General features: G+C 40.7%; 1 protein-coding gene across 8 annotated transcripts in view; it reads right to left on the reverse strand.

Moving 5' to 3' along the window:
* Nucleotides 1–27,619, reverse strand: part of LOC126924020 (CUGBP Elav-like family member 4) — a 606,431-nt gene that overhangs the window by 371,291 nt on the left and 207,521 nt on the right. For 3 of the 8 annotated variants that reach the window (XM_050738080.1, XM_050738068.1, XM_050738074.1), the window contains exon 3: nt 24,654–24,799. The exons of the other annotated variants lie outside the window; for them this stretch is intronic. The gene's annotated coding sequence lies outside the window, so the exon portion shown is untranslated. The remainder of the gene's footprint in view (nt 1–24,653; nt 24,800–27,619) is intronic. 8 annotated transcript variants of the gene reach the window in all.

The following is a 27,619-nucleotide window of genomic DNA, read 5'->3' on the forward strand; positions in this document are numbered from 1 at the left end:
AATTGTTCGACTTCGAGTTACACCCTACTACCAAACTTTTATTTTTTGTTTAAAATTGTTTTCTATCGTTAGTGTTGTATTCTTCGTCGCAAACTATACAATTCATAGATGTACAAAAGGTTACGAAAGGGAAATACAATTAATTAGTTGTAATGATAATAAAAGGTTTCGTACATTCCTTTAATTATATTCGTATCGTTCGCTAACAGCCGAAGGTAATAATATTAGTTTATTATACGAATCAATCCGACGAAGACCTAGGTTAACTAACTATGTTTGGTTAAAGATAAACATATTCAAGTCGTCTCTTATTTGTACAGTTATATATATACTATATGTATACAGTATCGATCCTTTAGCATGGAGTTCGTAACACGGCAAGAGGTACCACAGACCTCGCTAAAATCCTTTAATTAAATGCGAGTAGTCTTTAATCGGCCATTCCTAAACGATCTAGCATTGCAAGTTTTGACATTTGACCTAGTTACACGCCAACTGAATTCTGCTAGCTACGTCAACACTGCAACGATATCAAATTATTCGTATTGTATACAGATACGAAATTTTTATAGTTGAGCTTTGCATAATATTTAAGAGACAAGTGGAAACGGAATTGCGAAAACGTTAAGTGCAAAAAACTGTTGAAACAACTTTTAGCCAGGAAGAGTACACTCCCTCGGAAAACTTTGCGAATAGAACTTTTTAAAATAGTTCGCGAGCATTCTTCGTTGAATATATTTAACAAAAAGATAAGTTTCATTTAGAAAGTTTACCGTTCGATGTTGCGCCGTTAGGCGATGTTTCAAGATCAATTCGACATCAATCTCGAGAAGAAGATTGGCGAAAGATCAAAGAAAATGCATGGGAGAACTTTTCGGGTCCAAGTCATCCAACACGTACTGCGACTGGCGAGGAGATTTTAGCGACACGTGATCGTAGTTATCGTTAATTCCTCAAGGTGCTATTAGAGAAAGCAAAGGATAGAGAGCATTAGGCGACTCTACGGGCTTTCGATGTAGCACATGGCGTAACTATTCACCATCCCAACCTTCGTCTTTTCACATTTGAAGGGACGACGAGTACGACGACATCAGCCGGATCTCGTTGACGACGGTAACGACAGCAACGTGACTTCGGCAGCCACGGGAGGAAAAGAGAGTCTACGTTCTTTCAACGGTTTTCACACCATCGGTTTAAGCTTGTATTCGTGGAACCTTTTAAATGTTCAAAGAACTGTTGGATTCAGCTTGGTATAATCTAGAAAGAAACGTTCAAAGCAATGCAACCTTTGCAACTTTTTAACATCTATCAACAGCTATGTAACCGAGATAAATAGTAGAAAAGTTAATTGAAGAGTATTTTCATCGAACGATTTCCGTGACCTAACATAGATTATATAATCATTATTTTCGCAGTCCGACCTTTCTAAACCACTCAACTTCGTTCGAGCAATACGATAAAAAAAGCGAACAGAATTAAATAAAATAGATTACAATATCATCTTTGACACTTCAGGGTTTGTTATCGTTGCAAACAACGTGTACATACGTTACATTTCCGAATTGTATAATCGCTAAAATTGAAAAAACAAAGCCGTCCTGACATTCGAACAGATCCAGCAAAACGAGAACCAGTACTTCTGTAGTCCTCTCCAAACAACCGGGAAGCTGCAGACAACTAGCGATGGAAATCTAAGCAGCGTGGCGAGAGAGAGAGAGAGAGAGAGAGAGAGAGAGAGAGAGAGAGAGAAAGGGAGAGAGAAGGTAGGAAGAAGAGAACGTGGCGTGGCGCGGAACGGTACACTGCGATGGAACGACGTAGATATCGTTTCGGTGAAATTGGGGTGAAAAGCGGCGGAGATGCGCGCGCGAAAGCGAAAGAAAAATATTCGGGGAACTAGCAGGACAAGTAGAGAGACAGGGTGGCAGGATATCAAGGTATCGATCCGGAGGGTAGAAACGCTGTGCACGACGACGAGCGTCTCTCGAAGCGCTCGTGTCTCTTCACGCTCGGTCGCGCTTTTCGTTAACGCCGAGCTAAGAGCCGGGGCTCGTGTAACGGGATCCTCGCGGAAAGCGCCTTGGGGTTTTATGGTACCCCTTCAGCTGGGATCAGAAGAGGCCAGAGAGGAGCAGCAAAGGAAGAAGGAGGTGCCCGAGATGGGGGTGGTTAACGTTGGAGGGTAGGACAGTGAACCTGGTATCGATCGGCTCGCGGCAAGTTCAGGGTCGCACTGTCGCAACGACTATCTTCTCTCTCTGGTCTGCCGTCACATTCCCGACGAACCTCATCCTCTTTGCTTCGGACCACCGTTCGACTCGCCGAACCGGCCATCCACCTCTAATAATTGCACGATTTTATAGACGATGGATAGATGGTGCGAGAAACCTGCAACGCACAGTTGTTTACATACATCCCCGACTTCACTGACATTCCGCTACCATGCCAGTTACTATATCGCTTAATGTAAGTACTAATATATATAGTAACAATTTAATTATAATAATATTATATATAATATAATGTAATTAGGAATAATGTAATTACAACAATATTATTAATAAATTATGATAAATAATAATTCAAGTACTTGAGTTGATGTTTCTTACGCATTCACAAGGACAGCATGCGACACAGTCTGCACGATACCGTTTAATTAAAAAAAATTCAATTCAAGTCATATTATTATCGAGAGATAAACGGCGCAAATTTTATTTATGGATGCTAACCTTTAACTTAATATACGTTCTCATCGCACAAACTAAAAATAAATACTAAGTTTTTGCTCAGCGTGTTATCCGCTTAATTTTTTGGTTGAAATATATATAATCGAGTATATATCGCAAATATATAAAATCCATCTTGTTTTACATACTATTTACAAACTATCGGATACAACTGGAAATTATTCATGATATACTGCGTATAGATTTTATAGAACTCTTAATATTCAAGTTATGATCGTAATTGTTATTACTTAATGTCGATTTAAAAGCAGAAAAAGAAGTCGAAATCGTTTCTGGAACAACTTTAATAATATGAATTACAAAAATGATTTAACATTAATATGGTAAGCATGTTAGGTATGGAGAAGTCACGATTTATAGGACCATACGGATCATACAGTATTAATGGTTGCGTACATATGCATGGCATGTGACATACAAATTCATTAATGATTCGACCAATCAGACCTCGCCGAGTGAATCACGATCAATCAGGAGAAGAGGAATACGTACTCGCAGATAAATCGCACATCGCGATCGAAAATTGCAAACAATTTTTTGAAATCGTTATTCAATGGTTATTTAAATATTAAGAGAAGAAAATCGTAAATAAAGTTCCAACACAAACGAAAAGAATAAATGTAAGGGTTGCGATACCCGTTGATAGAAGTTGAGAAAGTTGGGCATATATGGGTTAAAGGATATCCTCGTTCTCTTACCTGTGAAATAGAATTGAATCGAGCGTCACGCTCACGGAAGATCGTTTAAAAGGAATTACAACCGGGGGAGAGTACGGGATAGAAGATGGTGGCGAATGAAAACGGTAGGGTGAGAAAGCGATATTTCGTCGATTCCTATTCGGTGGTCGTAGATAAACTTGGCCGATCTTCCGAATGTGTGCGTGGACTCACCGATTCGTTGAGCATACTCTTTCGTGGCTCAGCTACGGTTCGACGTAGTGAATTGAAATTAACATAAAATCGAAATGCCGGGAAACTTTGCGCATAAAGAGTCAACTGCCCAAGTTCGTTGAATGGCTGCGAACGGGCAACTCCGTTTCGGTATGAAAGGAAGGCTCCTCCTTCCCTCTTCGTTTTGTGTTCCTTCTCCAGTACTCTCATGGAACCTCGAACGTCGTCGTTTCCTTCCAAGCCACCACGCTGCGTTGTCGTCGTACGCGCGGAGAGAGACTAGTATAGAAAAGGCTTTGGAATAATTAGACGAGCGGTCCGTTTCCGGCGGTGCGATAACTGCGATAACGCCGGCCGTAGACCAATAATTCCTCTGGGCTCTCGCGCGGTCGGCACACGGCTATACTGTTGCACGCCCGTTTGCTCTGTGTATCTCGAAAATATAAGGCACGATAACGTGCCGGCCCGATAATAGACGACTCGAATACGGGGAGGATAGCTTTATCACGGAGCTTTTTCTTTGTGTGCAACACGAACTCAGCGCGTGGAAATGGAAAGTTTATCGCGGGGTCTCGCCAACTCGAAATAAAGTGCTAAGCACGCCAGCCAAGTTTTCAAACGCCGATTCCGCTCGAATAGTCGCGATATGAAGTTTCTCTTTTTCATTATGTCCCTTGACGAATTGTCGTTACCGAATAATTTCATTAATACGGCTGACATCTTGATCGGCAGGCGATTTTCCAACAACCCCCTTTCTCAAGAGATTTCGTATGTACGCAGATGGCCTGTTAGAGGATAAGAGCACAAGATTTTGAAAACTCGCAGTACTCGCTGGAGTGAAAAAATATTTTTTCGATAGCGAACATGAAATCAATTTCTTGATTGTTGTTAATTAGTTGTAATGTCGCCGAATTTTATATGATATAAATATCGCTAAAGATTAATAGTAAAACTTTCGATGCTTCATGGAACTAATTTTCAAACGGAAATCGTTGCCCATCCAATATACAGAATCGAGCGAAGCCGATGATAAAGCTTCAAAACCAATTTCTCATATTTTTTTACGGGCAAAATATCAAGACACGTTTGCGACATATTTCGAAAATATAAAAACCTCGGTATGTGACGGTTAAGAAGCACGCTTCGTTCGTACGCTGAAGATCACGTAGCACGATAATGGCTTCCTTTCCGTCCCTTATCGTACCGGCGACATTCAAAATCCCGGGACCATTACCGCGAGGCGAATAGTACCCTTTTCAGGTAAGCAGGTAGATACATACATCCCCTTGGAAATTTCCTTTTTACTTCAGTCGCGACAGATTATACCGTCGCCCTTTCTGATTTTCGACTTCGCCCTACTATCTCCGATCCTTTCTATATGCGTCTCACTTTTATCTTGCGTTTCAATTTCTCTTTCTTTGCATCATTTTTTTCCTTTGCTTTGCTTCGTCTCCTTTGTCAGAAGCAAATTATACGTTTAAAAGTAATGTAAATACGTAATAATAAAATAAAATATATCATAAAAAAGATAAAATATATAATAATAGTAAAAGTAGCGTAAAACTATTTCTTTCGAAGTACCTACTGTGATTCTCTCTCTTTCTCTCATTTTCTGTAAAATATACTTCATTCTAAGTATTATAAACTTTTTCTTAAGACTGGCAAGGATATAAGTAAAGGGTTTGTCAATTGCCTATATCAGCTGATAGTAAATGAAATATCGATATTTGATTTTAGACGAAGCAAAATTAATTTTCTGGTTAAGTCATGGTGTTAATTGTTCAAGAGAGGCGTAACTTTCGGAAATGCGAAATCCAGACCAATGGCTATAGCTTGAGAAGAGATTGAGGAAGGTCGAACCTGTAATAGGGATTTATTGTTCGTGAAATACGTTCGACGTCAAAGATGATAATGAATTTCTCCATAGAGGCAATAAATGTTCCGTGATTCAAAGAATCATTTAACTTACATGCCCTACAGAAAAGGAATCGACGAAGGTGATCCGATTTCAACCCCAATCGACAACTTATTTAAAGATCTGTTCAATGAAGATTAGAACGTTACAAATATACGTATATATGTATGTTGCCAGAAGTAGAGATAAATATATATATTTTACGTTTGGATGATTATATACGACACTGTCACCTTCGGAGCTTGACCGACTAGGCCTTAGTTCGGACGTGTGCAGCGTTAGAAAGAACGGTAGTATGATTTGCACAGCATTGTGCGTCATCAGCAACGGTTCGCCAACGAGCGTAAAGATGACAGAGGTTCATTAATCCGTTGCGTCGCGGATCGTTCGTCACGACATTGAAACAAAGAGTAGGGGTTTATCGAGAACGACGTCTAATAAACCAGCGGCGGTTTCTTGTCGCGGGGCAGGGCTCATTCGGCTCAACGCTAACATCCTGTCATCAGTCTTCATTACCGAACAATGGCCTGGTTCTGCGGTTAACAGCTTATCCGTGCAGGGAACAACGCAGCTCACTAGCAAGTATGATGTGTCTCTTGAAACGGAACTCGTCCGCGGTTAAGGGAACAATGGAAATAGACGATTAGGTGATATCGGATAATAGCTGAAGAGGTGGCGAACGCATCAGTGATTCAGACGAACGGGGAGGTGAATGATAACGCTGCGTCATCTTCCACCCTGGGACCGTAAATCGCTGAGGATCTTAAAATAAAAGGAAACCTCCTGCTCCTTTGCCGTTCTTTGCGCTAATGTAATTACCAGGGAATCTCAGTTGCACTGGAAGGTGTAAAAGATAGCTTTTTATCGTAGGTTCGTTCAACGAAAGGATTAGCTCGTAATTCTCTAATTGAATAACGAACTAATTTCAAGACTATATTCCGGGCATTCGGAAGTTTACATTATGGTGCCAATAGTTCGAGCTTGATCGTGAAAGCTCCATTAGCTTGTTTAAACGTTCAATATCAATTTTGTACATTCGGCACTTTCTCTCTCTCTCTCTCTCTTTCTCGTGGCCTGCTATTTTAACCCCTTCCTCTTTCCCTTTCCTCTCCGTTATCCTAGGATCTCTTTCTCTTACGTTTGTCGTATTAATTAACGGAAGACGAAACACAGGTTAAGCATTTGATTCGTATAGGATAATATAAACAAGTCAAAGTATCGTGTTATTCAGCAGACTGACAGCATCGGCCCATTACCTTTCGCAGTAAGAACAACTAGAACCCTCTTATTCCTCCCCCTTCGGCAACTAATCTTCTAAAACACACGAACTAGGGCTGCTGTGCAACGTTATGTTCTCTCGGGCTATTGGCTTATCCGACTTGTGATTCGCAACACGCAAGACATAGTCCTCTACCCTCTCTTATAGATACACCCGCCATCGCAACTTACTCCTCTGTTCCTTTGTCGTAATTGAACTGTAAATTGCATTTTTTGGAATCTACCAATCACGTTGACATCTCTTTACGTGTACGTATCCCGTATAAACAATAGTTTAGACGTAACATTGAATTCACACTTTTATCAATCCTCACAAGGGATATCGTGTTACGAAGGTGACACGTTTTTATGTTGGCGATTTCAAGCACGCAAAATGATGTTCTAGCAATCAATCTCCGTAATATATCCTTACTCGTTAAACCGTAATTAACCCCTTGAATAACAATTTCACGATCACAGTTTGAAATTTATCTTGAACCCTGGTGATTGATGCATTTCCTTTTCGGGACTCCTCGATGTTAATTGCAAACGCTGCTCACCGGCCCGATGTAAAAGTTAATGTTTTATTCCATTATGGGCTTTGCCCTGACCTCCTTTTGCATTAAAACCTTTTAGCCATCGTGCTTCTGGTTATCGCATCTTTGATAAAAAATCAGGGAATGCATAAATTTACGATTAGCTTCTTGTATTATCAGGATGAAATAACTCTTATTACAGAAGCAATTTTCGCTCAGGCCAATTATGCGATATATAGGCAGATTCGCAAAATATGTTAAATTCAATCTTTTACGTTTGAAACATCGTTGAAATACAAGTATATGTACGCAATTAAAAGTTAAAGCATGTAACGAAACGCAGGTACATGGCATTTATCTTATTAATTTGGAATATATGAAAACTATCCATCGAATTAGATTTTAATTTAACTGCTCAATTAGAACACATAAAATATTAGCTTAGTTTTCAGACGATACTCATAAAACTGTAATTAAAAACATTTGAAACGAACGTCATAGGGAAGTGATATTACTTTCTATCGACTGCGTGCTTACTGTCCGTTCTACGAGATCGAAGCTTCTCTTTACATCCATCGTTGGTATCACCTTATCAGAATGGAGTCGTAAGCCTGCAATTTCGTGAGTACACCGTAGCATTCTAAAAGCGGACTAACCGTGCTATGAATAATGCAGTCCCGTACGTCTTGCTCTTCCCGTTGATAATTATGTTTTACACCGTTATACCGTGTTTCGTTAACCCAGCTACCCCCTTTGCATCCGCTTCGATGCCACCGCTGCATATTCATTGCTTATAAGCCCAAATATATGTATATTCGAGTTGAAAGACGAGACCGGATAAAGAAAATGGCAGAATTAGGAAATTCGGTGATACAGCGAATTTGGCTAGTGAACTGTTCGAAAGTATCAATTAGATGTTAAACTTGGTGCATGATCGATAAATGTACACAATTTTCAATGTGGAAACCAAGTTACGGGTTATTAACAAAGTCAGCAAATGTACTTTCTTGGTGAAATGCCTCGTCAAACACCAGGAACCAGCGCACTCGGTTAAACTTTCCAACGTTGACTCGGCTAAGTTCTGCTTTCCTGACGTTCGTGTAGACGGCTTCGAGTATTTTAACCATCTCCGGCGTTACCGCGCTCTTTCTCCAACTTCTAACCAAACTTTAATAGCAATCCAATATAGCGGGTTTAGCAGGGAAAGCGAAAAATATTACGGACCCTGGCTGCTATCGAACGATAGAAAATTACCGTTCTCTCCTCGCCTCGGATAAATCGAGCTTAGCATCAAGGTTTGCAAAGTCTCTAATCGCGGGTTAATTGCCGACGTGGATGAACGTTTTCCAGGTTGGCTTCGGTGGTGGCGTGTGAAAACAATATATCGCTGGGTAACCGCGACACCACCTACGTACGAATCAAGCAAACAGGCTCACGTATGCTATCTGCGAAATCACGTGAACTTTCAAGTCCCGAGCATTTCCATGTAGGCACACATGATACCGAGGTATAAGGGGTAGCGCGGGAGTAATTACAGCTCGCGCGCTGTAACTCCCTATCTACGAGATCGAAATTGCCATTGGACGGCGTATCTTGCGCTGCTTCTTTACGGGCCCAGTTACTCGGTATACGCTGTTTGCATGTAAACGACGTCTTTACACGTAGCAAAGGTTAGCCTACCGCTTTGTGTCGTCTGTTTCGCTCGCGACAAACTACAACTAGATTCTTTATTTCAGGCAGCTATGTAAATTAAGCTGTATTAAGAGATTTTGGATCATTCTCATTTGGGAAAGCTCGGTTCATGTTGCGCTTACCTATATCACTTAATAATTCTACTAGAAAAATTTTATTTATCTAAAACCGTGTGATTAGTTTAATTATTTCTTTAGCTGTTTTTGTCTTACTCCTTGTGTAATTCACTCGCGTTTTATTAAAATGCGTGTGAAACGCGTATATTATTCTAAGCTAAATTATTATCTCAAATCGATACTTCGTAGAGAATTTAATTTATAAAAATTCTGTTAAAAAATCCACATCTCCCTTTTATCGAAAAGTATCGATACGAATATCAGTGGATGGAAATAACGAAGAATTTTGCGATGTTTGACAAGATCTGCCATCTGTTCCGAAATATTCTTCTTTCCGCCGGCTTACATAAGGCATACGATATTCTCCTTTCTCACGAGACAGAAAATTTTACAGGCTTCAGTCTACGTATACATATACTACGAGTTGGTGCAGTAGACGCTTGGAGAAGATAGACTCGGTTGCATGGCGCATGGCGTCATGAGCGTAACGATATACGTGCTTCGGAGGTCGAGACTGGTTAGGGATTGGCGCCGTATCGCTGATCTGGGCTCGTCTAGGCGTAATGCCACCCCTGGCAGGCCAGTCACGTCCCCTGCTACTGCTATTCCCTGCACCCTCATCCCCGTAGCCCCTTGCGAACCATAGTAAAGTTATGCTCGGTCCAAGCGGTCAGTCCGAGCGTGGATCCCACTCGATGCAGAAATGTACTATGGGATCTCTTAGTCTCAATTTACTATTTATTTGCCTATGTGTGTCTAGAAGGACCTACGAGCGAACGTGGACGCACCTGAAACTCTATGATTAACAAAGAAGCTCGCTTAGCGGTGGAATAAGAACGCGTGTTAAACGTTTGCGATCCAATGGAAGATTTATATATTACTTGACAATATGGAATACAAAGTATTTCTTCAAATTTTTTCAAGAATTTTAATCTTTATTACTTTAAAGATAATTGTATGAAATAATATAAATTACCAGGAATCTAATAATCATAAGCCGCTGTAGAGTGTTTCCATGGGTAAGCGATAGAACGCTTTACGAATGTCAGAAATGTCGGAAGCTGTTGTTCAAACTTTACGGTGATTAAAATCACCTCCCAATCGGTATAATTCAGTGTCGTAAATGTCGAGGGGCTTCTTTAGGAAATTGAAAGAAAAGCTAGCTTGGCCGGTCCTTTTACGAGGCGTCAAACGTTTCACCTCGTTAAAAGCTAGTAGCTCGTGCCGGCACTGGCATTAAGTAATGCGATACGGTCCGTCGGCGACGAAGACGAAGGAGGCGAAGAAGAAAAAGAAGCAACCGGAGCAGAAGCGGCTGAGAAAAGAAACCGGGCTGGTAGAACTTTCCGTAATTAATACGTTAAACTTTTGCACAACTACACCGGAACTCACGTACCACCGTTGCCTGCTGAATGTCAATGATCAAAATCGCTTTTTGATATAATTCCCAAGCCGTGGCCCGAAAACGTGAGCTGAAGATCGTTCCTGGTTGAATGCAAAAGATCCCGCCACGCTCGTTTCGTTGATGCGAATACATCAATTTCTTCCATTATGTTGTAACCGTGAATTTCAGGTTGAAACCTCTTAAGCGAGGGAAATGTAATTCTTTCGGCGATTAGCGATAGCTCATTATCCACGTAATTAGTAGTTTGTGTAATGAATTTAAGTGTTTCCACTTTGGGATTAGCATACTAACTAACTCCGCTCATTCCCTCAAACTCCACTTCTAATTCGAGTTCACCCATTCTACCTCTTTCTCTCTTCCTTGAATACGAACTGAATCGCAGGTGGTAAACTCTCTGAATCGCGCTGGATGTAAAGTAGATGTTCGCATTTACTTCACCGATGTAACCGTACTACGTTAATCTCCTGTCCATGCTTCCTTGTCCATGTATCCTTTGATATGTGAAAAGTATTAAACGATGATAAGGAAAAAAGCATTTTAACATGATGGATTTGTAATGAAACGAAGGATATAAAAACTGACTGGCTACTCGTAGATACCGAAAATTTACTAGAATCAAAAACAACACTCGTGTAGTTCCTTATCGTTTTCTCGAACGATATATTCGTGTCCAATTTATCCAGCAGTAGATGTTTATCGATTCACTACAAACACGATTACGTTAATCTCGATACACCGTACGGAGTTAATAGATCTCGCGTACGGAATGGGCTGCAACGTGGTATTGCTAAAGCTATTATTTAGTCGGTAGTTCGGCCCGAAAACCGAGATAAAGTACAGACTCGATCGCGAAGTAATTTCCTTCGTGGGGAAAGTGGAAAATCGGAACGGTCACGGATACTCGAACGGACTGTACACACAATGTCTTGGCTATATTCCGATATATTGGTCATATCGATGTTTGTAAGGGAAGAAGACACTCCGTAGATGGGTGGTGGGTGATAGGTGCAAACAAGAAACGAGAATCCCTTTAGTCGATTCCTCTCTCGTCGTGTATACGTCGTGCCGGAGAGCAGACCAGCCTATGCCAGAGCAGCCTAGATCCAAGAGTGGAAATCCACGTGCAGAATGAGTGAGCGAGCGAGCGACAGAGAGAGAGAGAGAGAGAGAGAGAGAGAGAGAGAGAGAGAGAGAGAAAGAGAGAGAGAGAGCAGAGAGCTAGACACTGTGCCGGATGAAACATACACAGTAGCTAGTCGATGTGATTGGCCACGTGCCAGAGGCCCCTAACGACGCTTTCGAAAGGAGGAGAATCCTACTTCGTCCTCTCCAACGACGAGCCTCCAAAGATACCCCGGGACCAGTGGCGGTGACGCAATGTTGCCGCAATCACATTTTGACACGCCTCTAGCCAACAACCTGCACCTCTCAGTAGGCACCTTGGATATTTTGCACCGGTATTGGATTCGACCGGTATCGATCAAATCGAAACGACAGCAGGTTAGTTTTCTCTGAGCGTCGCTTATTGCCGTTTAAGCTCACGGCTGACCGGAATCAGCGTTGCCTACTTGCTGCGACTTACGACCGCCCAGTAACGGTTTTAACTAATTACTCTCTCTACTACTAACTGCTCTGTTTCTCATTGATCTGTTTGATTTACTACTCCGATATAAACGGTTCGATAGGTTAATAAACGATATTACTTGGAAAAATGTATTGCGTTATATTGATAACTGTATCTAAATAAATAATAGAAATACCAGTTCTTATATCTCTTATATCATCGGCTCATTTAACGTTAAAACGTTACATATCGAAAAATACGCAACATGTTATGTATTTCGTATTGTTGTCGTAATTAATGTTTACATATAACAAATAACATTATAGTACGTTACAATATTAATCGGTGATAATAAGTACGATGGTGATTAATAATTGTTACAAAACACTCGGCAAGATGTTTTCAACACCTAACAGGCAGTCATCTTTAAATGCTAAGACTAGTGAAACAGCGGGGTGGAGTAAAGTACCGTGAAATAAAGGAGTATCTGCAAGGTGATTCGGTAGGCGCGGCGCGAGTTTTAGTGGTTGTGGATGGAGAGTGGTTGTATCTAATTTAAATTCTCGACATAAAAAGCTTGCACAACGCGAGGAGTGGTTTGGATAGCGTGGATCGCGGCCAAGCCACGTGCGGCTGCGAGATTCATTCCGCTTTACATGGCCAGTCCGTACCCATCCACCTCTTTGCGTCCTCCGAAATTCCCTCTTCAACGTCCTGCTCGCACCCTCTCCCCCCTCTCTCTCCTTCTCTGTCGTATGTAAACGCTGTCTCTTCTACCTAGACCTCATCTCTACGCAACCTATTTCGCATCTCTGGCTCAAATATGACCGGAACCCTAACACGAGTCATCCCTTCTAGAAGAAGTTGTTTACCGAAGAAAAAAGTCGTATTTCCAAAATTGCAGACACAGATAGTATTATCAGGCTTTTTATTTCGGCGAATATAGTATTTATTTTCTAGCGAGCGTTTCAATTATGCCTTACTTGATAACGTTCCCATAGGCGAAATAACGTATTACATTTTTCCGCGCATACTACTCATCCTAGAAAAGTACAGGACTCGCACTTGTAACGATATTTAATGCCGAGATGGTAAATTGAACCGCACAAAGTGAAGCAAAAGCGTTGTGTTAAGAACAAGCCTACCCTCTTAATCTTTAATCGTCGAGAATTATGTAGCATTATTACGCGAAGTAGATTGTTACTTCAAAGGCAAGAGCGACGGTACGCTTCTGATCCTTAGTTGTCGAAAGATTGAAGCAAGTGCAACCATCTAGATATTGGTATAATAAAATTAGAAATTTACTTCCATTTGGTAATAGGGTAATTTGCTCCTAAGGCTATTCAAAATTCAGCGAAAAGAGCGTGTTCGCATGACACCGGTCTAAATTTTTTCGATCATGTCCTTTGCCTTCTCTAGGACATCGGCCGTTGATAAAACTCAAAATATGTACCACGTTTTCTTTCTCCGTTACTCATCAAAGCGATAAAGAAAGTCATTGCCTTTCCTTCTTATAACGTTTCGCTGCAAAAGATCCTCCTATTAAAAAAGAAAGTACTCATAATTCTAACTTCAAGATTCTACATCGGAAAGCCCGGTAATAACAAATGCCGAGTATGGTAATACAAAGAAATGAAATCTTTAAGCATCACGTACGGTACGCAACTAAAATATGTAATAATCAACATTTTTGTCGTTCATATAAAATTTAACGAAGCAAATTTTAGATTGCAACGATTTCTTTAAAAAATAAACATTGTTTGAAAAGTAAATTTAATTCACGCACGAGTATACGTTACCATTTGAATAGAAATAAAGAACTGCGAAGGAAGCGTTCAATTAAATTCATAAAATAATATTATCCCATTGAATCGTCTGCAATTATTCGGAGTAGAAGGGCGTTTCAAGCGCAGGAAATTTTGTCGATTACCGTTGGCAAAAGTGTCTGCTGCCCCATCTGGTATAATTACCGAACGAACGTTTTCTACTTTTTTTCCGGCGATGATATCGAAAAATAAGCAGAGACAAAAAAACGCAGGCGCCCATTAATAACGATAGAGTTTTATCGTTTATTCAGCCGAGTAATTTGCAAAGGAGCTATCGTAATTATGAACGAAGAGCAGGCTTGGTGACATAATTTAGCATCGATCTAACTGCAAGTACTACTTCAGATATCCTTAAGTTGGAGAAGTGGAAGAGAGGCAAAGATTGCAAAATTATAGTGCAGCGATGATGAAATCGATAAAGGAACTTTCGAGGTACGAAACTGGAGAATTCCGTTGAAGACCTGCTGTCATAACCATGTGCTTGGTGATTCCGGATAGACACGCCAGTAACAAAGAGGATTAATTATTTTCTTGAATCGAACACAGTTGCCTGCGGTAACTTCCGCTATTTAATTTTCCAGATTATTCTGTATTCAAAGAAATGCTTCTTAATTAAACGGGATATCTAGCGCGCATGCGAGATAAGAACGAATAATTATCCTTATCGCTGCTATAACGAAAGGAAAATATAATAACAACTACGTAAGAAATAGAAAAAACCGAAAAATAATCTGTAATCCTAAAGAGGAGACTCGACAGTTTAACTGGAAGAGGTTATTGTCAGATAAAATTGTTTCGGATCGAATACAGAGTATTTATCAAAGCGTCGACTCTTCTACATGCAGTAACCGTTACGTGTCAGTGAACTATCACGAATGATCGTATATATGCTTTGGATAGCGATCGTTCAAAACGGTTTTCGAGTGACGAAAATGATGCATATGTATCCACGATGCTAGTACTCTTGACCGCTTACGTATCCAGCATCTATCGATTCCCGGGCGAATCGCATTTCCGGTGATTCACGATGCACGCACAACCCTATCCGACGCATTTATACCGGCAGTAAAACCGAATGATGTGTGTCAAATATTAATACCATAGTAGTGGCACGAATCACCACGGGTATGGATTCTGGTCCCTGGGTGCCGAGCCACGCCAGATTTCCGATCAGACAATGCTTATCGATTATTCTGCACGTCACATGACACCTTTCCGCCAGGAATACTTCTCTTCTCTTCTCTTTTCTTCTCTTTTCCTTTCGTCAGTCGTCTCACGCATCCATTAATAGTTAGACGGCTCGGAAGCACGATTGCTGTGATATATGATCTGAACACCTAAAAGCTATTTCCTACCAATTCCCACAAACGTTAAAAAGTCCTAGAAAATTTTATTCCATCAAAGATACTTATGTAATTTACGATTTTCGAAGATGAACCAGCCAATTTTTTTGCTATTCACCGACAAACCCTATGAACGATGAAGAAGGATTGTACCTGTTAAACGTGGGATTACAAGGATCGGTTACAAATTCGTCGGTGGTAAACGATAGCGTTGGCGTGGAGATCCGCGCGGGCTTTAGAAATTCCCAGGGTGGCTGCTGGTAGCAGCGGGGTTACCTCGATAAATCACACGGTGCGCTCGACAAAAGGGGCCCGACGAAAGGGCCGTCGCCATAAACGTATAAAGTAATTACGCGTTGCATCCGCGATATGCCGGCGTCGGCAAGCCATTCACCGGGATCCGCCTATGTCCTGCCTATATGGCGATCAAAGCTGGTTCCTGTAGCATGAAATAGCAGGCTAGGTAAGCTATGCGCGATTTTCGCCGCATCGAAACCGAAGCTTTCGTCGCGCGCCACCGTGACGAGGATTATATTTCGGGGCCGCACATTATCGGGACACGTACTCGATACAGCACCTGTGTGAGAGACGGCTGGCTCACTGTGCACTGCCAGGTAGAACCATGGATTTCATCGAGTTAAACCCTCTTTCGTCCCGAGTCCCCTTTCCAGCCCATGCAATTCCATTCATATTCATGCGAGACCGATTCAAACGCGTATTACGTCTGTCAGAAGTGATGGTTCGCGATCGTTCGAGGAGAAGCAGCTTTTGAAATGGAAAAAGACGCGCTCGTTCGTTTCCTCTCGGTCAAAAGGTGCCAGCTAACTTTCCCACGATACACAACTCTCACGTTTTTAAACTTGAAAATTCTCTCGCTCAATCAGTTACCTTCCTCTTTTGAGAGAATGTTATGAGCTATATCTCGTTCAACAGATATTGTCCAAAAGTCGTAAATTAGTCGTCGACAGCTATTGACGTTGCGCGCTCGGAGTCGTACGTATTTTATAGAAACACCATCAGAATGCAAGACTCGTTCACGGCTCGATACATCAAATTTTTTTATAAACGCATTGTGTGAATACAAAGGAAGAAACAATTCTATATCAACAATGCAGCTTGACAACGAGCTTTCATACGAGCTTTGAAACGCTTCGAACATAATTCGAAGCTTCAATTTTTGAAGGACTCGATAAATTTTGAATGTTCAGCTTTTAAAGTTTTAATAAGTATGTCTAGGATGGTCGGTCGAGTCGTTGTTTAAATAACGAGATCACTTCGTTCTGAAACCGTCAAATATATTTTAAAATATTATAAATATAATTCAGTCAACCGTAGATTGTTCGATACTGGTCGTTAAAAGAATGTTCGATAAGAACGCTCGATACTAACTCCGACGTTTATCTGATTAAGTTCTTTATATTTTTTGCTAATTAGGTTCCTGCTTAATATAATGCAAATGTATTGCGTGTGTTCCTAATATACCCTTTTTACAGGCATAAATCGCACTATACGATCGATGGACGTAATTTCATCGATCCTTGTTAAATCCGTATCAGGCGTTTTCTCGATTTAATTATCATACGTATAAGCACTAAAACGTGGGAATGCAGCCCCAACACGATACATATGAACATAAAGATTGATGAACAAGACCAACAATGGGAACTGATAGATAAGATTAGGTAGGTCAGCAGAAATGCTGTTTCCATCACAGCCCGTTAAATCGAGCGTAGAAATAAGAATACCTACATGCTCGACAGGAATCCAAATGGGGCCTGGTTGCTCGCAAAACGATGTATTATGTATACGGAATAAATGGAATAGAGAGCAGCTCGAGCTTGGGTCCTTCGGAACCAATAGGGCGAGCTAACGGTCCTGCCATCGAACATATTGCCATGGTCACGTGTATGCGTCCCCTCTGCCCCCATATCCTGCCATCGCAGAGTAAGTTTTCGGACAGAAGAAGTACCGATGTGGATAAATTCTCCGAGCTTCCGAAACTTCCACGCAACGGTGAAAGTACAGATATAAGCACAAGTAGAAAGTCCACGCACAATGCTTAACGCGAGATACCGATCTATAAGAATCGTATTTCCTAAAATTTATCCTGGAATTGCTTCTTATTCCATTCCCTATTCAAAGTCGCACTTCGCTCGAGCGCCTCGCTATAGCTAAAGTTTTGCTTTGTGCGAACTGTTGCAAATATATCTTGGCCGTATTAAATATATATTTCCTAACATGCGATACAAACAAGTATTTACAATTACAAACAAGACATTACAGTTCGACATCGTAACCTTACCCCGCGAGTCTCTCCGAACATTTATACAATCCGTGAAACAAGTTGTTGGAATAAAGTATATATTATAACCTGTTAAACCTGATCGATGATTTCGTGGCGTCGATTATCTAATCGTAACGAGAATTTACAACTCCCGCGCCTTCTTCGCGATCGCGTCTCTCCCCGAACGATCGAACACATAAATTATCGCATTATAATCACGGTTATTTTATAAAGTAATAATCTTATTAGTAATCGACGAATAAAATTTCCAATATGCTAACAAAGTATGGTAAAATGGAAATCTCTCGGAAGTTTATCGAATAATTCAAGCACAGTAAACTTATGGTTCCCGCTAATAGTTTAATTTTTCTTATACCATAGTATAATAGACGACGAAATTTATGCAAATAGACTTTTTCATGATATATATATGTATATAATATTCTCTTACGGAGTACCGACAACTATCATCAAGCCATTACTATTTACTTCATTTCGCAATTCAGCTTTCATCCTATGCAATTATGCGCACAGGAAGTTTAAATGTAGCTGTCCTTCTTATAATTTTATTTTATTAGTACTAAAAGTTAATTCGATTCAACGCAACATAGGACAACAATTGAAATAAAGTTAAGACAGATCAAAAAATACTAAACGTAACGTTAATATTGAGAGCGTAACGACGATTGTGCGACTTCATAAATACTGGATTTCTGGGAAAGATACTCGCGCAAGTAACATTTGGAAGAAGGAGAAGTAGGGTAGTAAGTTGTTATCAAGCGCATCTTGAACTTTAGGTGACTGGTGTGAGTTCATGCTCATCGCAAATATCGATTGTAAAACGTTCAGCCTCGTGCTTCTCTCTGATTCGTTCGATTCAGTGATCATTCTGTCTATCACCTCCGTAATAGAAAGAAACGGAGAACGCGTAGGCGCAGTCAGAAGGAAAAGGGACTAGAAAGAAAGGAAAAAAGTTATCACGGAGGTCACGAAATTTCTGCAGCTTCACGTTCGTTCCTATTTCTTTGTTTTCGTTCCTTTTTCGCCTGCGAAAAGTTTTCCACTGTAGATACCTCAAGACTCTCGCACAGAATCCTTCGTAAAAGTCACCTTGCTTTTCTATTGTTCAACCATTCGCCAACTTCTCTCTTTCTCTCTGTTACTCTTTCTCTTTCATGATCTTTCCCTTCGTTTCCATACCATCCTCTTGAATCTTGGTGTACACTTTCGTTTCTCCAGTTACTTTTACTTGGTCCCTTTCTTCGACTGTTTGCATTGCAGCAGCGCGGCGGTAGCAACGGCGGTGGTAGTAGTAACAGTAGCAGTAGCAGTTGGCGGCGGCTGCGCGTTTCCGAACTTTCAAACTCTAACGAAATCTTGGGCAAGGTGAATATTTTATGCGTAAATCAAATCCCGGCAAATATACGCGAGAGAGTGAGGATCCGTGGCATGCAGCAGCTAAATCGAATAGTAGCGCTACTCGAGTACAGCCGTGTGTTTCGCCATTCGACCTTCTCATTTCCTCCTCACTTTTCTTTCTCTACGTATTTCTTCTGTGACGCCATCATTTTCTCTCCCTTTTCTTTCCGTTTCTCCAACGTTCTTTATATCTCCTTTCGTTCCTTCACATGCTATTCTCCTTGCTCGTTGAACATATTTCACGAATACTTCTACTGGTTATTGAATTCTTGATCCGCAACAAGGACACGTTATTATCAAGGTTATTTAGATCAGAAAATTCGAAGTTGAGAAAGTAGTATTTCCATCGACTTAGAGTGCCACGACGAATCATTTGAAATTACTTCAAGATTTTTAGAACGATATCGAAGAAATCGTCACTGTACCATAATTAAATTTCTTTTAGCTTCCCCGTGGAGCTATATATATTCGAGGTAAGTACTTCATATTTAATTAACATTTTCGATCAAAATACTTTCTTAAATTATAAGAATTTGTTAGATAGAATAAAAATTGTTTAAATAGTATAAAAATATATGAAACCGGAGGCGTGTATTATTAACCGGTAATCTTTCCTACTGTATTAATTCAAGGACGGAATATACCAGCATCAATTACTAATTGTTGGTCGAAGTAACAGGCTGGGCGGCTTAATGGTTGAATATTTCGCACCATGAATCTTAGTCAGCGGGTGTTCGTGATTACGTTGTTATTTATTTGGTCACGACTGGTTACACTCTACAGGCCGTTTAGGGATCATACATCCAGAGAAACATGACAGGGAGAAAAAGAAAATTATTTTTCCCTGTCGCTTGGGAAAAATGCCAACGTCCTCTCACCTAGATACCGCTCTGACCCAAAAAGGCACGCATTAAATTAATAAATTATACCGGTTCCTCTCCGTTGGCTCTAGTCCGAATTGCTTGGACTTTCGTGATCCTGACATTTACTACTCGCCGATGTCACGTATGCTTCGCCCGGAACGAAAGTTCCTTGTAGATTCGAAAGATAATTTGAACATTTTATTATATGAAAGACCGTACCACGGTAAATTCTCCATCGTCCATTTATTCGAGCGGAAACCATATTCTCGATTCTTTCACCGCGAACAAATTCCGCAAACTGATTATGAAAAATAATATTCAGAAGCGAAGACAGGATCACCGTTTTCCACGTGTATGATTCTTTTAATTCGAGCGTAAGAATCTCGACCATTCGAACCTCTCTTATCGATCGCTGGCTGACGAATGAAATATTCGTCTCGAAGCAAACGTATAAACATAGGAACGATAATAACGAGAATGACGTAAAACAACGTTCCATTTTTCAGGAACTTCGGCAGGGCCGTTTCCGAGACTGCATATTTGGCAATGCCATTAAAACGAGCAGCCTATTCGTAATCACGTCGGTGCGCGTACTCGTTCACAGGAACTGAAAATGCCGAATGAAAATTAGATACACGGAAAACCGGGCGAAGCTGTATAAACCGCGGCCGCGTTAAAATATCACAATGGCGCGGCAGGTGCATTTACTAGGTTTCACCAGGGCTTTGACGACAGTCGCCAGATAGCTCTTTCATCCGGTAATTAGCCGGAGAGCCCGAGGAGTTATCACCTGGTGCGATCATGCCCGTGTACAGTACGCGTGCCCTGTCTATTCGAGCACTCTATTCCGAGTGCTACGTACTACCGGCAGCGGTTACCCTACCATCCTGCTTCTCCGTGTTTAATTAATTAACACTGTACCAAATAATAATTATCGAAATGAAAGATGGTATCGGTGGGCTTATTTATTGGTACGAGCCGATATCGTAGTTACATACGATAGCGTTGGTACGAACGGAGAAGCTCTGTAGCTCGTGCCTACTACAAACACTTATCCGGTACCGTCGATAACCCTATCTAAACGCGACTACCCTAAGTGATTAGTAAATCAATTCGCCAACCGAGTTGCATATTTAAGCGTTTTAAGATCGTGCGTCCTCTCCGTTCTCCTATTCGAGTTTCGTGCTAGGTATTTTTACGCTTACGGAGAACTTCCCTCGAGACTCGAGACATTCATAGATTTTTATCCACGTTTCCACGATCCACCTTTCGTCCCAACTTCGTCTCCCTTGATGCCTTTTCCCTCGGTCTTGTTGCTTCACGTGATCGTTGTATTATTCAGATTCTTTCTCGCCAACGGAACCCCGACGTTTTCTCGCAAGACGTTTACGCGAAAGCGAGATCAAGCGTTACCCCGTTGGTGAATTTACTTTGCTACAACTGGAATATCGAGCGATCTTGAATTTTGTTATGTCGTTAATTCTACTTTGCCTTCGCTAAATTACAAATAGTCATAGAATTGTAAAAAATTAAAAATTAATCTTCGATCGACGGGGTAAGGTTATCCGAATCAATCGTTGTTAGGCTTAATTTCAAAAAACCGTGATTCAGGGAATTTTTTGCCACACAAAATATAGATAGACAACACATAACGTTCGAGCGTAATCGAGTTTCCTCGATATTGAAGCGAAGGCAAGGGGATCACAACGATATGTGGCGTGCAACGATCTGCTTGGTGCCAGGACTCCCGATAATTATGTGCCAATTAAATTTAACGACTATCCATTATTCTGGTTTGCGAACACGCGTACAAGCTCCCTACTTTTGTTATCTTCCTCTTTCTACCGATTCGACACCCCTTACGGCATTTACTGTCCCTCTTCTCCATTCCCATTGCTACACCGGGATCGAAGCGTGCACGCTGGCAACAACTAGCCAGGTCGAAATCCAATTACCTTTTAATATTGTCCGAATGTGCTTGAAATCGAATTGCCTTTTGCAAAACTCCACACGGTCTGGTTGAAAAACTGCGGAGGATTCCTGCCAGCAAATAAATGTTCCTTCGGTCTATACTTTCTTTCTCACATACATCGTAGTCAGAACGGTCTTGAGCAGCATGACGTCCTCTTTTTCTCTCTACCGTTTCCACATCCCGACGCAATTCAATGGAATAAAATGTCACTCGTCGTTTCAAATGGAATTGGAACGCAGATCCAGACTATGGTCTTACACGATTAGATTTAAATGCACGTAAGTGATATAGGGCAGGGCGCATATGTCGGATATGGCTTCATTAAAGAATTTCACATAGTATTTATACCGATATAAATATTATAATTCTTCTTGCCATTTTCATTGCCAATATGAATATAACTTCGGAATAACTTTTAGCTTCGTTATTTCGTTATTGATTATCGATTTCGATTATTCCAATTTCTTTGCCGCGATTGTCGGTCGTGCGTACAATTATTTTTGCATCAGCACAACGTACAAATATGTAAATTTTAATAATACGAAATACCGTAAAAAGTTCTTTCAATTAAAAGCATTTATTTATTATCCACTCGTGTAATTGTTTTACCCATAGCATAGTAAACGGCAGCATTTTTCGTTTTTCCGGTCGGTTCTTATTAAGAATTCAAGCACTTCGACCACAGATTCCCTCTTTACCGGATCGTAAACAGCGATCGTTTTCCAAACCCATTAAAACCGTGATAACAAGCTATCGCACCCTCTGAAACTTAATTAGCGAGGTCGATTAAAAAAATTCTAGTATCAATATTTATCGCGTAAATAACCAGGAATAAATTGTGCCCGTTCACGCATGTACATACATCGAGTCATTGATTTCACTCGATAATTAACGTCGCTTCGAATAGTAAGAATATTTCTCACCGTTTCGCAATTAAAAGATATTTCCGTTGCATTACGTATCTCCTAAAAGTTATCCAAGCGAATTCGAGTCTGATTAGATGGGATGCAAACTAATGGTACACCTATGAAACAAGTAAAAAAGGAACCATTCTCTAATCAAATGTCGGCCATTTTCTAGTAACGCATATCTACTCCCGGTCTAGAAATGGTATTCCGTAAGGGAGACCTTTACGCGCGCTGCATAAAAATCATTGGGTTTCGTATCCATTCTTCAAAAATATTTAAATTCCACAACGAAGCGAAACGTGCCTTTCCGTCCGTTGCTATCAATTTTCTACAGATTCGTATGCGGCAGTTTTCACAAATTCCTAACGTTATATAATAAACGCTGGCTCATTGAATGAAGCAAATCTTTTCCTCAGCTACGACTTAGAATAAGAAGAAAATTGTACAAAAATATATTTAATATATAATAATATATTTGATTGATAATGAACTTTCTCCCAAGGGAGGAAGATCGCGTTGAAAACGCTTTACATATTTCAAATGTATTGAAAAGTCATTTAACATCAAGTGCCGCTAAATTGCAACTCGCAATTTGCAATTTTCGGCAAGAATTCGTATTTCAACGCGACGTCAATCCTAGATATACAGCTGTTAGTGAACATCGACATATAATATATTTCATCGTTTTTCTTAATTAATCAGTGATATTCATCATGCGACACTTGCTTACTTCTTTTTTCTGTCATACGTAAAAACAGCATGCTGTCTGGAATAAGAACGGACTATCGAATAAAAACCTTACCGTCAGTTTGATATATACGTTAATAGTGTTGCGGATCTTTCCGTCGTCCAATAAGATTGCTCGTGGCAGGAGACAAGCTTGACATTGTAACTTCTAACATCAAGTTTGGGATTCGAGTTGTCGGAGGAAGGGAGTGCAGGTTGTCAGGGTTGCTGGTACAAGGAACGAGCCGATAGGGTGAGCACCAACACAGAGTGACCACTAAACACCTAACAACCAACAATAGCAGCCAACATCGAACACCGATAAACCAACGAAACTAAACCAACCACAAGTCACATTGTAACGGAACTCAGCGAATATGTATGTATACACATGTGTATATGTGTATGTATATGTGTACGCGCGCGTGCACGCACACGCACACACACACACACGCACGCACGCACACGCACACACACACACACATATATATATATATAGAATATAGAATGTATACATAATGTTGATGGATGTGTAAATACGTACGTGTGCGCGAAGAGTGCCACTGCCTCCACGTGTAAATTTATCTCGCAAATCATATCGCGAAACAGGAAATGATAAATCGTTTGTCAAATATTTAAAAAAAAAAAAAAAAAAAAAAAATGAAAGGAACCAACGAGGATAACATATGCACTATGATCAAAAGTGATCTTTTTCAAAAAAATAGTTGAACTGTAAAATTGTTCGATGAGCAGATTTAATTAAAGTGCAATTCGCATGAAAACTGAAATTCAACGACACAGTTTAATTAAGGGGAATGAATATACCGCAACGAAAATTTGCTTTTGTACCAGATATGTAGGTAGGTGCCAGGTAATGGAAGAATACGGTAATTATAACCGAGCTATGAAACCTTCTCGGAGAAATAAAAAACCGCGCGACAACGTTTTACCGAGCTTGATATTTAATTTAGCGTTCGAGCTCGATGCTCGCAGCGCACTTTCTTCGCCACACGTGCGTTCATCAACAGTGATGGATACTATTATCTTTTGCGGGCTCATGACACGAGTTTCTGATTAAAACATTGAGGAACACTAACTGTGAGGCAACGACAACGTAAAAGTGAAATACGTTAAAACTTAATAAGGATGACATATTTTCAGAGACACCGAGTAGGGGTATGGTGACGTACCACATCGAGTACATTGAGAACGTGGTTCACGCGGACGACTCTAGTAGTGGTAGTTGTTGTTACATTGTGTGTTGTGGTCGTGGCAAGAAGAAGAAGAGATGGAGGAGGTGTGCGGCGCCCCCGGCCAGCCGGTCGCCCGTCACACCCTGAAACAGAATAATATTGTCACTTCCGTGCGGAATTACACCATCCCTATCGACTATCTTGTCGAAGCCATTATCTAAAGTCATTATAAATATAAATATACATGTCATTATATCTCGAATCTTTTAACACGATACAAATTATTAAAAACGGTTATAGTCTTTTTTTCGTTTTTCGTGTTTTCAGTACTTCAGTTCGACAATGAAAAGTTTTCGGTAATTAATCACGAGTACTTCACATGACGCGTAATGAAGGTTGTTGTTAGCAATTTACCGATGTTGAGTCTTCGACGGTAGCTCGACGAAACAAAATGAAATAAACCATAGTCTTTCAACAATGACTTTATTTCATGGTTTATTCCATTTCTGGCTTGATCATCGATCTGGCTGGCTTGAAAATGACGTTTTCACCGATGAGAGCTATGAAACATTACATTTTTATAGCCGCGCAACAAAAGTGGTCGGCGAAACAATTTCTCGTGTTCCTTTTTTTTTTTTTTTTTTTTTGTTTCAATCACACCACTAATCACGTAGAACACGAGATAATTATCAAACGAAATTGATAATAACTGATACACAATCGTAATAGCCATCGAACGATGGAAACATTATTATGTAACAATATCGACGTTTAGTTAAGTTGGAACGTTCGGTTTCCGAGTGTTCATCGGATCCTTGAAATACAGCAAGTCGATTTCACCGGTGACTCGATACTTGTGCCGCCTGGTTTGCTCGCAGAAAGTATTGGCGCGAAGTCGCGCTCAACGGAAGGACGAAGTCGAAAAAAGGGGTAAAGCTTTATATCGAGGAAAAGGGGATTTCGGATTTGCTGGACCGTGTCTACCCATTGCATCGTTTACGTTCAATACAAACGCACGGACGAATGAACGGACTAGAGAGAAAGACAGATAGAGGGGTAGCAAAGGGTGGTGGTCGGCTACGGACGGGGGATGAAAAGCAAGAGAACGATGACGGTGGAAAGAGGCAGAGTGGTAGAGGGGGAGAGGCTGAGAAACGGGAGCAGCGACCGGGATTTTAACGTCGAGCACACTCGTTTCGAGTCGATAGGTCCACTTCGGCTGGCTTGGGAAGCAGTCGACATGGTCCAGCAACTTCCTCTCCCACCTCAAACCCAACTCCCCCACCCTCTCGTTGCTCTTATACCCTTCGGTCCGAGACATCATCTCCGTATCCGGAAACAGGGCAGCACCGTTGCAAGTTTTCATAGATGCAACTCTCTCTCTCTCTCTTTCTCTCTATCCATCTATCTCTGTCTTTCTCTCACGATTAATAAAAACTGCCGATCTAACTGATTTTAAAAGAGACTATTCAAGACGAAGGGATCCGGACATGGGAAAGAAACGGCTGGGCGCTAGACGTGTCGCGATTAAGGTAATTACAAGATTTCCATTAGACGCAAGCCATCGGATTGAATTTTTAATGAAAAAATGTTCGTGTTTACGACGAGTGGCGATTGTGGTAGGTATCATGGACTGGTGAAAAACGTGCGACGTGGAAAAGTATTATTCCGTTAAATAAGCAACTAGAGAAATGGCAAGAAAGAAACGAGGCATGTGACGTAAAAGAGTAACTCGTGGGAATTTCGCCATATGCTCTACCACGGTAAGTGGAAAACGCGAAGTTTGCTTAACCCTAAAAGCCTTCGGTTTACGAGAAGCTATACAATTCCCTAAACTTTCATCAAAAGTAACCGTACGACAAATAGCGGTGAAAACGGTTCAAGGAATCTATTTATATAAAAGGGAATAATTGTTAAACACGCAAACAACGATGACGAAATATATAAAATGTTTCAGTGATATCGACACACACTGAAAAAAAAAAGGGGGAAAAAGGACATATCGGAAATAGTTCGATGGAACGATGAAATTCATAGACGGAATACATTTTTTCATTTCAATGATACCGGTCGGTATTTTAATAAAGATCGAATTACTAACGGATCAACAATTTACCTGCCATTGGGAAATGAATATTATCGATGTAAAAAAAATGAGAAACACATTGAAAATGGTATTACAAGCAGTTCGAGCGAATAATTAAATATGCTGCTCGAATACTTTTGGGTGAAACAAATCACTGAAATTCCAATGGAGAATAAAATGCATTTAGTATTGGAAGGTTGAAATGGAAATGGATCGTCCCGATGGACGAAACGCTTTTTATTCTGGCGTGCACAGGCAGACGCGGCGAAATTTTATTTAATGGTTCTCATATGTTGAACGGGTTCCTTTTTGAAACAATGGTTCTGATGTAATCGAGGAAAATCCTCACGCTCGCGCCAGGTTTCCGGTATTATTAAAATCATTATTTCTGTCTCTTGGTATTCGCACGGAAATAAATAGGATGCATGCTGCGAGTATGGTAGAGGTAGGGACTCGTATTACTTGAGAGAGAGAGAGAGAGAGAGAGAGAGAGAGAGAGAGAGAGAGAGAGAGAGAGAGAGAGAGAGAGAGAGAGAGAGAGAGAGAGAGAGAGAGACGAGGAAAATGGACTTACGTATACACCAGCCAACTCTGCGAATGTGTAGGAACGAATAAGCGGAAATATTATGTTCAAAGCGAGAGAAGGGACGAACAGGTGAACAAAGATTGAAAGATCATGGAACCGGGTAAGAGAAAGACAAACGTTATGACGTTACTATACGCAACCTGAAACCGTTCACTCGAGAAGTTTGTAACTGTTACGTTTTTCTACGGTTACTCGTTCCTCGTTCTACATATATCATACTTCAAATTTAAGGCGACACTATCGTCGCAAAGGAAATGGTCACCCGAAGGTCTGTCTTCCAGAAGGGAATGA

Source organism: Bombus affinis, chromosome 14 (assembly GCF_024516045.1).
Source record: "Bombus affinis isolate iyBomAffi1 chromosome 14, iyBomAffi1.2, whole genome shotgun sequence".
Lineage (NCBI taxonomy): Eukaryota > Metazoa > Arthropoda > Insecta > Hymenoptera > Apidae > Bombus > Bombus affinis.